At 31.9% G+C, this 13678-nt stretch overlaps 1 pseudogene; it reads right to left on the bottom strand.

The window, feature by feature from the left end:
• The window catches only part of LOC129237183 (uncharacterized), a 179600-nt pseudogene that overhangs the window by 73616 nt on the left and 92306 nt on the right, over positions 1–13678 (bottom strand).

Below are 13678 nucleotides of genomic sequence, written 5' to 3'. Positions count from 1 at the left end.
CCACCTGTAGGAGAAACCTTCTAGAAAGATCAGTGAGATAATTTTAATGAATCGTTAAACCGAAAATTCGTTATACTGGACGCCCACTGCACTATGTTTGAATTTGGGTAAAGTAAGCTAACGATTTCATCACATCTCCGGACACGTTCAGAGTTTATCGAGCAACATTTTGAGACTCAAAATTTTTTCTTAAAGTTCCTTTAGCGCAAAGTTTATCCGTACAACTTGTTTTTTAAAAAGTTCAATTCATCAGACTGTTAAAATTTACAATAACAAAGTTTCGTATTGAAATTGTACAACTTCAAATTTTAACAGTCTGATCAAATTTAAAGTGAAACTGAGTATGATTGCTCCAAAAGCATCACTAAGAATAAATTTGGGGTATTACTAGGTAGCTCTCTTGGTTTTCACCAAAGTATTGCACTGTTTCTGAAAATAGCTACCCAGCCACTATCTTCTAAACTTTTATTTTTCGATCTACATTTTATAGCTGTGAGAGAGAGGGAATTTTGAGTTTCTTATAAAAATTAAGAACTATGAATTTATTTAAAATTTTGAAAACATAAATTTTAGACAGCTTTGTATTAAATGTTTTCTTTTCGCCGAAAGCATTTTTGTTTCCATGTTGATGTAATCCAGGCACAAGTAAAATTCACTTTATTTATAATTTACTGGCAAGAAACTGCAAATGTTTTGCTTAGCTTTTACAATAATTTTTATTTAAATGGGCTAACGTAATGCAATTTGAATCCATTTTCTTCTATGTGTGCTGTAATTAAATAATTTTCCATGGGCTCAAAAGAAGAAGGAACACCAGCGAACAATGTATTTTATTTCATTTCACGCTAGATTGCGCTGTTGGGAGTATTCGGGAGTTATGTTCAAATGTGGCTATGATTCAACTTCTGCTGTAAGGGATCGCATCAACGCCGCCAACAAAACGTGCTCAGCCCACCTTAACTTGTTCAAGTGCCGACTCTTGTCTAAACCTACAAAGCTAACTAAGTATGTACAAGACTCTTATCTGACTAATCTTAACGTATGCATTGGCTGACAAAGTTGCTGACAACAGCAAGGCGAACACCACAAATAGGAGGAGGAGCTCCGCTAAACACCTTATAGAAGTGTACGCGCCAAATATTTATTTATTTATTTCACCATACCTGTCCTATCTTATGGCGCAGAAGCTTGCTCGATGACAATATCTGATGAGGGGCCCCTTGGAGTGTTTGAGCGTAAGATTCTGCGGAACATTTTTGGATCTTTGCACTTTGGCGACGGAAATATCGCAGGCGATGAAACAATGAGCTGTATGAGCTTTATGACGGCATAAACATAGCGCAGCGAATAAAGATCCAGCGGCTACGTTGGCTAGGTCTTGACATCCGAATGGATATAAACGTTCCGGCTCTGAAAGTATTCCATTTGGTACCAGCTGGTGGTAGCAGAGGAAAAGGAAGACCTCTTCTGCGTTGACAAAATTAGGTGGAGAAGGACTTGGCTTCACTTGGTGTGCCCAAATGGCGCCGGTTAGTACTCAACCAAAATCGCTTGAGCGGTTATTGCGCCACTCAAGAAGAGGAAGAAGAAGTAACACTCAACTTGGTATCAAAATATACACCCAAGGCTTTAAATTCTTTACTTCATTTCAGCGAAACATTGGAGATACAGTAGGGCGCACGAGCAAGACTGACCAATTTAGCGTAGGTGGTCTACATTTATTCATTTATACAAAGCAAAAAAAGTACTTTTCGTTTGAATAATTGCAAAGAAACAAAGCTTTATTAAATCTACCAAAAATATAAGTATGTTCTGTGAATATAGATATGTTTGTACCCTCACTCATATGCACATACAACAATCCCTATGAGAGCAAACGAAAAAAAATTAAGTTCTGTGAAATGTGGCTGGCATACAAATAAAGCTACTTACTTACATAAATACGAGTATATTGGTTATCCTCTTCTATTTGTGTAGTGATGCATGTTAATCCTTTGGCTCTTGACATGGTCAGCCACATTCGAGCCATGAGTTGCTTAAATAGTTCACTACGAAATACTCCAACTGGTTGACTAGTCAAGAAATTCGCTATTTCTCCCCTAATTTACTAACACATTTTTATACGCTGTCTCAGCTTATTGCTGTTGTTGCATGCTCTGTCGACCTCACTTCATGATATTTTTTTCATTTTTTTCATATAAATTGCGTGCCAGTGACAAGTACTAGTTTAGCTGTCGTGTTTATGACTCCATGCTGACACTTCTGTAGTGCGATGACAGGTTTGTCTGTGTCAGTATTAGTCTCTGGTTTGTTTTCAGCAAAGATATGCAATAGGATTTATTTTATTTTTAAGTGTAATAGGATTACATCTACATCGACATTTTTCGAACAATCCTCGTGGGAAATAAGAAATGCTGATGATTATTGATTGTGATATAAGGAATTTGTATCAACTATTTAAGGGGGGAAATCTGTGGGGCAACTTGGTACACTTTGGTACGTTAACGTTATTGTTCAGCGGATTTTTGTAGGGTTTCAAATTATCGCCGATTGTCATGAAAATTAAATTGGACGAGCAGTATAGAGTTCTAAACAGACTGGATGGCGGTAGACTGAAGATATTTAAAAAAAACGTGTTTATGGTCCGAATTGGTTAATAATTGGAAAGTGGAGTGGTTACACTGGTTTAAAATTAATTAATAATTTTTTTTATTCAAGAAATTCACTACCCAATTCCGATCTAAAGTCGGTCGCTAAGTCCGAAAACCAATGAAAAGTTGCGATTCATTTGGATGTGAAGTTTACAAGGGATATTTTTAGTTCGTCTTTCAAACTTGATATCTGCATTCTTGTAAAGACATCATAAATATGTGGGTTTATAATTCAAATTTAGTACGCTTAGCAACTTATTACGAAAACCCAACTACAGATATCACAAAAATCGATTCTGTATTGGCCACTTGCTAATAGATATATTAGGTTAAGAAATTAGTAAAAAAAGTGTTTTGTGACAAACATTTTTTTTAATTTTGAACAAAAAAAAATTTTTTTTCAAATTTGAACAAAAAAAAAAAAATTTGGTTTCCCCAATAAAAATTTTATGAAGTATAGTTTTTCTAAGACAAAAAGAAAAAAACATAAAAATAAAAAAAGGAAAATAATAGACTTTAAACAACTTTAATTCAAAAATATATTTTTTCTAAAAAAAGCATTTTAAAAATGGAAACAAACCGAAAATATTTCACTTAAAAAACTTAACACGCACTTTTAAAATGGAAAACATCTTAAAATTGTAAAAATTTTTCAAAATTTTGTTTTACTAATTTATAAACATTTTTCGAAATTCTCAAAATTCGTTTCCGAAAAAGTGTTTTTAAGTATAGTTTTTTTTAAAACAAAACATTTTAAAATTGAAAAAAAAAAACGGAAGTATTTCAATTTAAAAAACTTTATATCGAACCTTTCAAAATGTTTTCCGAAAAACGGAAAGTATTTGACTTTAAAAAACTTTAGAGAGTTTTCAGAAAATCGATTTTTTTTTTTAACTTTATTACGTCCAAACTACTTGGATCACTAGACATGAAATCGCACCACTGTAGAGTTTTCAATAAATAGATTTGTTTTGTCAAGAAATTTATTTTGTTGTTGTCAAGAAAGTTTTTTGTAAAAAAAAATTATAAACAATATTTTTTCGATTTTATTTCAACAAATTTGTTTTTACCGCAAAAAAAAAAAATTTTTAAAAATACCGGAATTATTTGTCTTTAAAAACCTTTATACGAAAATTTTCAAAATTTTTTTCCAAAAAAATTTTTTTCTAAAGACATTTTTTCCAAAACAAAAGAAAATAAAAATCTTTGACTTAAACAGCTTTATACGAAAATTTTCAATATTATAAAAATTCTTTCAAAACTTTTGCAGTTAACTTCTTACTACAATCAGGCCTACAAATAAACGCATTTTCAAAACAAAACAAACAAAACACGGAAATATTTCACTTTAAAAAACATATTCTATCCAAATTTTCAAAATTTTTTCCAAAAAAAAAATTTTTTAAATACTTTTTGCTAAAACAAAACATTATAAAAATTTAAAAAGAACACAAGATATTTGATTGTAAAAAATTGAAAAACATTTTTGAAGTATATTTAAACAAAAAAAATTATAAATTATATTTTTTCTAAGACAAAACATTATAAAAAATAAAAAAACGAAAATTTTTCACTTTAAAAATCCTTACATCAAAATTTTCCAAATTTTTTTTCCGAAAAAATTTGTCAAGTATATTTTTTTCTAAAACAAAACATTAAAATAAAAAGAAAAACGGAAAATATTTGACTTTAAAAACTTCATGCCAAAACTTTCAACATTGAATAAATCTGAAAATTATAAAATTTTTTTTTATACTTTTTCAGTTTATTTCTTACTAAAATCAAGCCTACAAATAAACCGATTTTCACAAAAACAAAAAATAATAAAAAATTAACTACTTGGATTAATAGGCATAGAATTGCTCCACTGCAGAATTTTCGAGGCATTGATTTCTTTTTTTTTGAAGAAAAGTTTTTGAGAAAAAAATTTTTTAAGGTACATTTTTTCTAACACAAAAAATTATAAAAATTAAAAAAAAAATAAACCGAAAACATTTTACCTTAAAAAACATATTCTATCCAAATTTTCCTAATTAAAGAACGAAACTTAAAAATTTAAAAATTAAAATTAACTATTTGACTGTAAAAACTCCATATCAAAATTTTCATCATTGAATAAATCTGAAAATTATAACATTTTTTCAAAACTTTTTCAGTTTATTAAAATCAAGCCTACATTTAAACCGATTTTCATAAAAAAAAGAACACATTAAATTACTTGGATCAATAGACATAGAATCGCTCCACTGTAGAATTTTCGAGGAATTGATTTCTTTTTATCTAAGAATATTAAAAAAAAAAATTTTTAAAAGGTGTATTTTTTCTAACACAAAACGTTATAAAAATAAAAAAAGGAAATATTTCACTTTTAAAAACATATTCTATCCAAATTTTTAAAATTTGTTTACAAAAATTTTTCGATTCTTTTTGTCAAGAAAATTTGTTTTGTTTCATCAAAAAATTTTATAAAGTATATTGTGCTAAAACTGAAAATATTTCACTTTAAAAAATTCCATACCAACATTTGCACAATTGAATAAATTTGAAAATTAGAATTTTTTCAAAAAGTTTTGCAACTTACGTTTTTACTCAACCCTACAAATAAACTAATTTTCTCAAAAAAAAAAATGAAGGCAATCTCCAAGCTACTCGGATCCACTGTAGAGTTTTCGAGAAATCGATTTTATTTGTTTGAAGAAAATTTTTTTTTCCATCAAAAAATTTTATATATTTAGTATATTTAAAAAAAAGGATAAAATTAAAAAAATACGCAATTTATTTCGCTTTGAAAAATTTTATATCAAAATTTTTTTCAATTAATTATCAAAACAATTTTTCATTTTTCAGTTCATTCCATTCATCCATCCATTTTCATTTCATTTCCTTCAAACAATTTTTTTTGAACATTTTTTTCCGAAAAATTTGTTTTGAAGTATATTATTTCTAAAACAAAACATTATAAAAATTAAAAAAAAAAATCGAAAGTATGTATTTCATTTTAAAAGTCTCCATAACAAAATTTTCAACATTTTTTAAATCTGAGAACTATAAAGAAATCTTTCAAAACTTTTGCCCTATGCGTCTTACCTTACTCAAGCCTAAGAATATAACAATTTTCACAAAACAAAAAAAAAAAATTTAAGCCACCTCCAAACAACTGGAATCCCTATGTATGGAATCCACTGTTGAGCTTTCAAGAAATCGATTTGTTTTTCAAGAACATTTTTTGTCATTTTTATTTATTTTATTGTTTCGCTGAAAAAAAAATCTCAAAATATGTTTGTTCTTTGCACCGCTCTTTAAAAAACATGAAACAAATACTATTTGAACTTTACTCAACTTTGCTACCGAAATTTTTGGATCCCCCTACACTCATTTCTATAGGTAAAAATGAGTGCCGTTTGTCTAATCAATTCACATTCAGCAACAAACTATCAATTTTGTGGTTGACATAAGCCATCAATAGACAACCGCAGCATAACAAACAAACATACAAAACTCGAACGATGTCTGATATGTGACAGCACCGCCTAGGCTGTTTGGAGCCATGCCAAAACAATTTCTTGTTATGAATTTCAACAATTGGATGTCTAATTTGAAAATTAGTGATGCCATTCAAATTAAGGAGGAGGGGCTGGGCCAAACACATAGCAGTAGTGTACGCGGCAATTATTTATTTATTTTATTTAAATTAATGGTAATGATTTTTCTCAGGAAATATCTACTTATATGAAGAAATACTCGTTGAAATGAAGGCCTGTGTTAAGTGGACCTTTTTCGGTAGCGAATTAAGTCTGCAGCGTCTCTTTATAGATTTTCTCCGAAGTATTTCAAGTCTTCATATTCACATGCCCATTAAACTAGAAAATGGCACAAGCTAAGCATAATTTTATGGTTGAAAATTCGCTTCAACTTGCGCACAGATTTTACCGGACTAGAAAGCCATGCAAATATTTTGAATATTTAATTGTTTTGTAAAGCCAATAGAGTAATTTAGGCTAAAGGCTGCATCTTTTGCCAATGGCAATACCAGGTTTTAAAAAGCTGTAGCGGCAGGCTAATCACCTACCCTGTCAGAAATCAAATAGATTAACGAAACCAACGCAGGACAAGTTTTGACGAGGCCCTATGCTCCCGAGAGGAGTGAACAAGGGGGAAAAAATAAAGTTTTCTAATCCTCTACCTTCCGCGCAGGATCCGACTGTGCCCCTAATATGATAAATGTAAAAATATTTACCCCTGTGAACATATTTCATGTAGAGATGAAAATATAGTTAAATGAAAAAAAAAAAATAAAAAAAACTTATTTTTTCAGATTATTTTTCTCTTAAAATTGTTTCCAAAAATAATTGCAACGCACTCTTATCATCACTTCCAATTTACACTGCAGCTTTGCACAACCAACTGGCGAATTTATTTCAACAAATTATTGTCTTCACTTCGCAATTTTTCCGCATTCTTTGTCCGCAGAAATAAGTGAAATTGTATGAGTAAGCTTATGATATGGGCAAAAATAATATATTGTAGTAGGGGGAAGAGTTAAGAGAAATTTGTGAAAAAAGAAGCTCTGATTTATACTTTCTGGGGAAAAAAGAAAATAATGCAGTAAACAAAAATATGATTGTAAGCAACCAGAATTAGTCATAAAATGGGAGACGTTTTGAGGTAAAGAATTACTTTTGGATGCGAAGTACTTTTGGTTAAGAATTTCTTATTTCAAGTAGCTGATGATATATTCATACTTATTATTATATAATATTTCCAAAATGAAACGTAGTTTTCAAGTTGGTATGAAAAGTGAATCAACTGCAAATAAATGAGCATTTTCGCAGATGGGCAGGCAGAAAGAAAAATGTTTGTTTAGGTTTCGATTAAAATAAATAAATAAATATTTGGTGCGTACACTTTTATTTGGCTAAGCTCCTCCTCTTATTTGTGTTGTGCATCTTGATGTTGTTCCAGAAATAGAGGGACTTACAATTTTAAGTCAACTCAGAAATGCAATAAAGATAATAATTTACGCTTACATGTAACATATGATCAGAAAGTATCGGGAATGTTTACATAAAACAAAACAGAGTCAAATTTTAGGCAAATTTATTTTATGTCCTTCTAAATATGGCCCTTCAGAAGCAACACACATGTGCCAACGTTTAACCCAGTCCTCCATGCACCCCTGGTAGGCCGACGAAGGGATGGCCTTCAGCTCCTTCGTCGCATTCTCTTTGATCTCTTCTATCGACTGAAATCTCCTTCCACGAAGTGGTAACTTCTACTTGGGAAACAAAAAGAAGACGCACGGGCCATATCAGGTGGATACGGTGCGTGCGCAATGGTATTTACTTGGTGTTTGGTCAAATAATCCAGCATAATTTGGGCTCGGTGGCGCGTTATCATCATATAAAAATCATACAATTCTTATTGTTTGCCCCCATTTCCGGCCGTTTGCGATGTACAGCGTCTCTCAAACGCTTCAAAATGAATAAATAATATTCTTTATGGACTGTCTGGCCTACCAACATAAGAAAAAAATATGGACCGGTTCCCACGTGCTCGGTTTGTTTAAATTAAACATTAACGGTACTTTTTGATCATAGGGTATGAGTGTCATTTTAAAGCTCTGTTCAAAGTTAGAGAAATTGTACTTTAATTTATGGGGTTATATACATTTACAAGGCCGAAAAAAAGCGAATTTTCCACAATTTTTTTCTGAGAAAACTTTTAAATTTATTTTTCTAAAAGTTTGTACCCATATTATCTTATCTTTTAACTGTATTTTAAGACTTAGTATTAGTATAAATATGTATTTGGAAAGGAGCTACAGCTGATCTCCGGGAGTTCCTCTCAAAAAATACGTTTTGCGGTGACGACTATATCTATGAACTGGATCTTCTCAAAAAAAAAAAATCGATTTTTGACCAAAATTTCGGCCTTAAATTGTGTATAAAAAATATATATATTTATCGGCGAGAGAAAATCTTCTATTAGTTACTAAAACTTATATTTAAGAAGCTCGTGTTAAAATTTGAGACTAATTGGTTTAGCCGTTTTCGAGTAATGTTGGTCACCGACACCATTTTGAGAAAAACGCGCTGCCGCTCCTGCCTTGTACTTTCAAACACTCTGAAGCGTCTTTTAAAATTTGCGTGTAACTTCGAAAATATTCACCGGAACGATATTAAATTTTCTGTGTGTATTCTTAAATATATGTACATTAAGAAAATAAAATAAAACCAAATTCGATTTTTTGAAAATTCTAACCCCTTAAGTTGGCCTCGAAAGGCGTGTAGTTTTTTGTGAGATTCTTTTTCATGGCACTCGGAGGTTTGTCATTGCCTGCCGAGGAGCGACCGCTGTTAGAAAAAAGTTTTTCAATCCTTTGGTGTTTCATGCCCGGTTTTTAGGTTCTGATTACATCAGTTTAAACATAATTCAATAACAAAAGGTTTTGTATTCAAGCAGCTTAATCACTACGATAGGCAAAATCTTCTTTGTAATTGATCAACAATGCTGGCCACTCTTCAGTTTTCAAAAAAGGGTGGGGATGTACCAAGAGAAGTGGCGGAAAACCCAAACTTAGCGCTAGAGGGGTTCGGGAAATCAAACGTTTAGCTATGAATTAGCTATTCACTCTCAGTAGACTGCACATCCGCTTAACAACCGGTTGGTCTTCAACGAGCGGTCTATACTTCTGAAAATGTTGCTATAATGGAATAATTGAAAAGTCTTTACAAAACCTTCCATGCCGCTATTCGGCACGATTTGGTCTCAGACTCCTTCAAGTAGCTTGAGCTTAGCTAAATTATGGGCTACATCAAAGTTCCAAGACTCAGCACCCTTTTCCATAGCTAATATAAAAAAAGACAAATAATTCATACGACACCGTATGAAAAGTCTAAGACAGTTTTCCTTCTAGAAGAGCATCAAACAGGAGGAGGAATGTTATAGTGTTAGTGCGAGCATACTCCACATACCATTGGTGTGGCCGCATCTTTGATAATGTTTCTGTCATAATTTTCTTGTGTGTGACGGCACCTTTGATAATGTTTCTCCTTACCAAAAAAAAAAGAAGCAATACGGGACATTGTAGTCTTCGCTATCATTTCAGGAAACTAGCATTGGTAGAAACAAGCGTCTGCCATTTTTGCGAGCTGGGCGACGAAATGACATATCACACCTCAGCGAATATGAAACCCTCGCAAGATGAGTACTCACTCCCCTAGGTGCTGGAACTGTTTATCCCTTGATGATATGGCATACAGGTATATAAATTAACCAACTTGAAAACCTGAATTTTGGATGATGCACTGGTTGCGAAGCTAAGGACAAGAAAAAGAAGAAGAAGAGCATCAAAGTTCCATGAACATTACGAGCTTGACAACATTTTCTTTGAATACGAATTGATTTTAAGGAACGGAGGTACTTGCAAGCCCCTGCAGCAACACAAAGAGCCTCGAGCTCAAGTGTGTCTAATTAGGGGTGTCTACCCAGTCTATCAAAGGTGGTTAAACGGCCACTTCCTAATATAAATAATTTTATTACTTTATTTAATTTTTAGAAATTAAGGCTGTGTAGCATCAATAAAAGTCCAGGTAGATGGATTAGATGGCAAGATGAACACGGGTACACCACAAATAGTACTAAAGTGCCGTTTTAATACCAGAAAGTAGACCAAAACTTAAAGGAAGAAAAAAGCACTTACAGCCATCCCGTGTGGTTGATGTAGTGGAGGGGAGGAAGTGGATCTAGGTTGAAGAACTGCCTCAAGCTATCCCCAAGCGCCTAGTCGCCAGACTCGGTCATTTGCAAATAAAGTGTTAAACTGCCTCTTTCTCTGCCGGATCTAAACAACTTCTGCAATAGGGATTTACAAAAGTCCAAGCTTCGCCGCATGAACTCCGATCATTCAGTGACAGATGTGCACCGCTATGAGTTTAAAAATTAAATGGCGGGCTATTCACAGCACTGCAAACGTCCAGCGTCTATTGTACTGAGTGCAAAGTGTCCATCTGTTTTGCGCTTTTTAAGAAAAATTGTGCAGTTTGCCTTTAACAACATACAAGGGATCAGAATATGAGAATGGCATATAAAAAGGGGTTAGGGCAAACCGAAAAAATGATGATTTTCAATAATTTTAGAAAAAAAAATCCTTCGATCAGGCACGAGTTTTTTATGTTTTTCAAAATCAGTATACATTTTATTGAAATCTACCAAACGGTTTTTAAGTCACAGGTGTCACCATTTCAAAAAACATAGTTTTGAGAAAAACGCATTTAAAGGTTTGCTATCCGCTCCAGAGCGACCGAGCGTCCTTTGTTAATTAATGAATAACTCGAAAAATATTTGTCGGATTCACTTCAAATTTTCACACAATATTTTTAAGATAGAAATTTAAGAAAATGCAAAAAATGAATCCAATTTTTGAAAATCCTGACTATCCCTAACCCTTTAAAATAACCCTTTCTTTTTAAATTACAGACACTTCAATTTTTTTTATAGAAATAATTTCTTCTCGGCTTTGTTTGTAAGAATCAACCATCAAATCGACTGAGCACAGAAACAGCAGTACTTCCTGCTAAAACAAATTGCTCTGCTGATTTCTATTGAAAATTCATAATGAGTAATTCTGTCTATGGCAAATTGGCTTACATTAATCATTCATTCATGGAGCTTTTTGTGTTTTTTGAGTTTAGAGAAGTGATGAGAGATTTTAAAAGGCATCAATTCATTTCTTCGACTTCCACAGACTTTTCATGCGAAATTGAGATTATGAAATATTCTGCACCAAAAATCTACTCTAACAAATCAGCCATTATTTATTACAACAATAATCGAAAAACAATAAACAAGTTTTCAACTACGATTATTTATTGCCGCAAATGTTGTTTTTTGCAACCAAAAACACTTAAATCAACAAGAAAATTAAACACGAATTTTTAGGCTAATTTTTCTTGCTCATTTACATTGTTTTCCTTGTAGTATTTGTGTTTACCTTCAAGTGGCTAGTAAAATTTTAAGTACTGCTAATATAAATGTTTTATTTGTTTGCTGTACGAAAAAAACAAATAAAAATAAAAAAAACAAATACACAATGGCACTACACTAAGCGGAATTGATTTGCGTAAGAGTTCATAAAAATGCTAAAAATGAATTGAGATGAAAAATTTCAGGCGATTCGTCTGGATTAGTTGGTAAGAATTAAGTATAGGTAAGCTGCTATATAGGCAAATGAGTGTAAAGAGTAATCATAAAGTTTAAGTGGTTGACTTCAATATTCAGTCCCTGCCAAGGGAATGATAAAAAAAATTCAATTAATTGATGTTTCACTCCTAAGCACAAGCTCAGTGGGGGGCTACGACGTCCATTGGAGTATTATTATATATTAGTATTCATAAATTTCTTTCCATTTCAACGAGTTTTATTAAAATACAATAAATTATTAAATTTAGAAGACACAAAATTTGTTAGGTAATAAAAATTACTTTTTATGATACTCACAAAAAGCACTTGAAAATGCACTTTTACAACTAAAAAAAAAACTAAAAAAAAAATACACAAATAAATAAATAAAAGCAAACAACACTCTCCCAAGTGATTGCTTTTCACACAATTTCACTTTACACACCGTAAATTTTAATTTATCGAATAATATTTTTTTTTAAATATTTTTTTTCAAAATTTTCACACTCACCAGTCCACCCGCTCCGCAGTAGATTGACAGCGATATCAATAGGCCAATGTGATTTAGCGCCGATTTCCATTTACTCGACTTCCAACAGCCTTTGCAACTGCGACCACCCTTACGCTCCTCTGGCTTGGCGCGCACGTCCAAATGCTTTAGTTTCTCCAATAGCTCCGTGTTGGCCTCATCGTGCGAATCGAAACCAGCCATACTTTTTCACTTTCTAATTGGCTGCGCAATTTTTGTTAATTTAACACTTCAATATGCGCAGAGGTCAATGCAAGATGCAAGTAGGTACATTGTACGTATGTCTGTATGGATGTATGTGAATATACTCAGCACGTGACCAGACTTAGGCTTATAGACTTCAGGGAGTAATTTGGGGTTTCTAATTTCATTTAAATCATTTCACTTGTTTTAGCTATGGTTTGCTGAACGCTTGATAGTGTCACACATGCAAATAAACTGACGTAGTACATACACATACACGTATTACACTGTTTATATTTAAAGTGGTGCCCTACAAGACAGGGTTGAGCACTTTTGACAAACATTCAAACACATTTGATATGAGATATATTAGTCTCTAATACATGCGAATTATCACAATGGCATAGACAACATTTTTTAATGGGGAAATCAAATATTTCATTTTCATTCGTGAGTCGAATCTCCGTGGATGAAACACCGAATTGGTATGTATATTAAAAGTTTTCTAATGAAAACAAAAAGAATATAAATTTTATAATTTCTAAATAAAATATTTTATGATAACGAAAATGAGGAGTTTTTGTCTTCTGTCTGATTACTTTTTAACGATTTTATGGGTGCGTTTATTAATTTTAACGATTTTAACGAAAATGAGGAATTTTTGTCATTAAGGTTGATTAGTTTTAAGGAAAATGAGGAGTTTTTGTCGTCAGTGTTATTTTAACGATTTTAACGAAAATGAGGAGTTTTTGTCATCAGTCTGATTACTTTTTAGCGATTTTACGGGTGAGTTTATTAATTTTAACGATAATGAGAAGTTTTTGTCATCAGTGTTGAATAATTTTAACGAAAATGAGGAGTTTTTGTCATCAGTGTTGATTAATTTCAACGAAAATGAGGAGTTTTTGTGATCAGTGTTGATTGATTTTAACGATAATGAAGAGTTTTTGTCATCAGTGTTGATTAATTTTAACGAAAATGAGAAGTTTTTGTCATCAGTGTTGATTAATTTTAACGATTTTAACGAAAATGAGGAGTTTTTGTCATCAGTGTTGATTAATTTTAACGATTTTAACGATACAATGTGGCTGCTGTGAAAAAAGTACTAGTGTGAAATTTGGCAGTATTTATTGTA

The sequence above is a fragment of the Anastrepha obliqua genome, chromosome 2, assembly GCF_027943255.1.
Source record: "Anastrepha obliqua isolate idAnaObli1 chromosome 2, idAnaObli1_1.0, whole genome shotgun sequence".
NCBI classification, from domain to species: domain Eukaryota; kingdom Metazoa; phylum Arthropoda; class Insecta; order Diptera; family Tephritidae; genus Anastrepha; species Anastrepha obliqua.
Note: the sequence above shows the minus strand (reverse complement) of the source record. Positions and strands in the feature narration are given on the sequence as shown.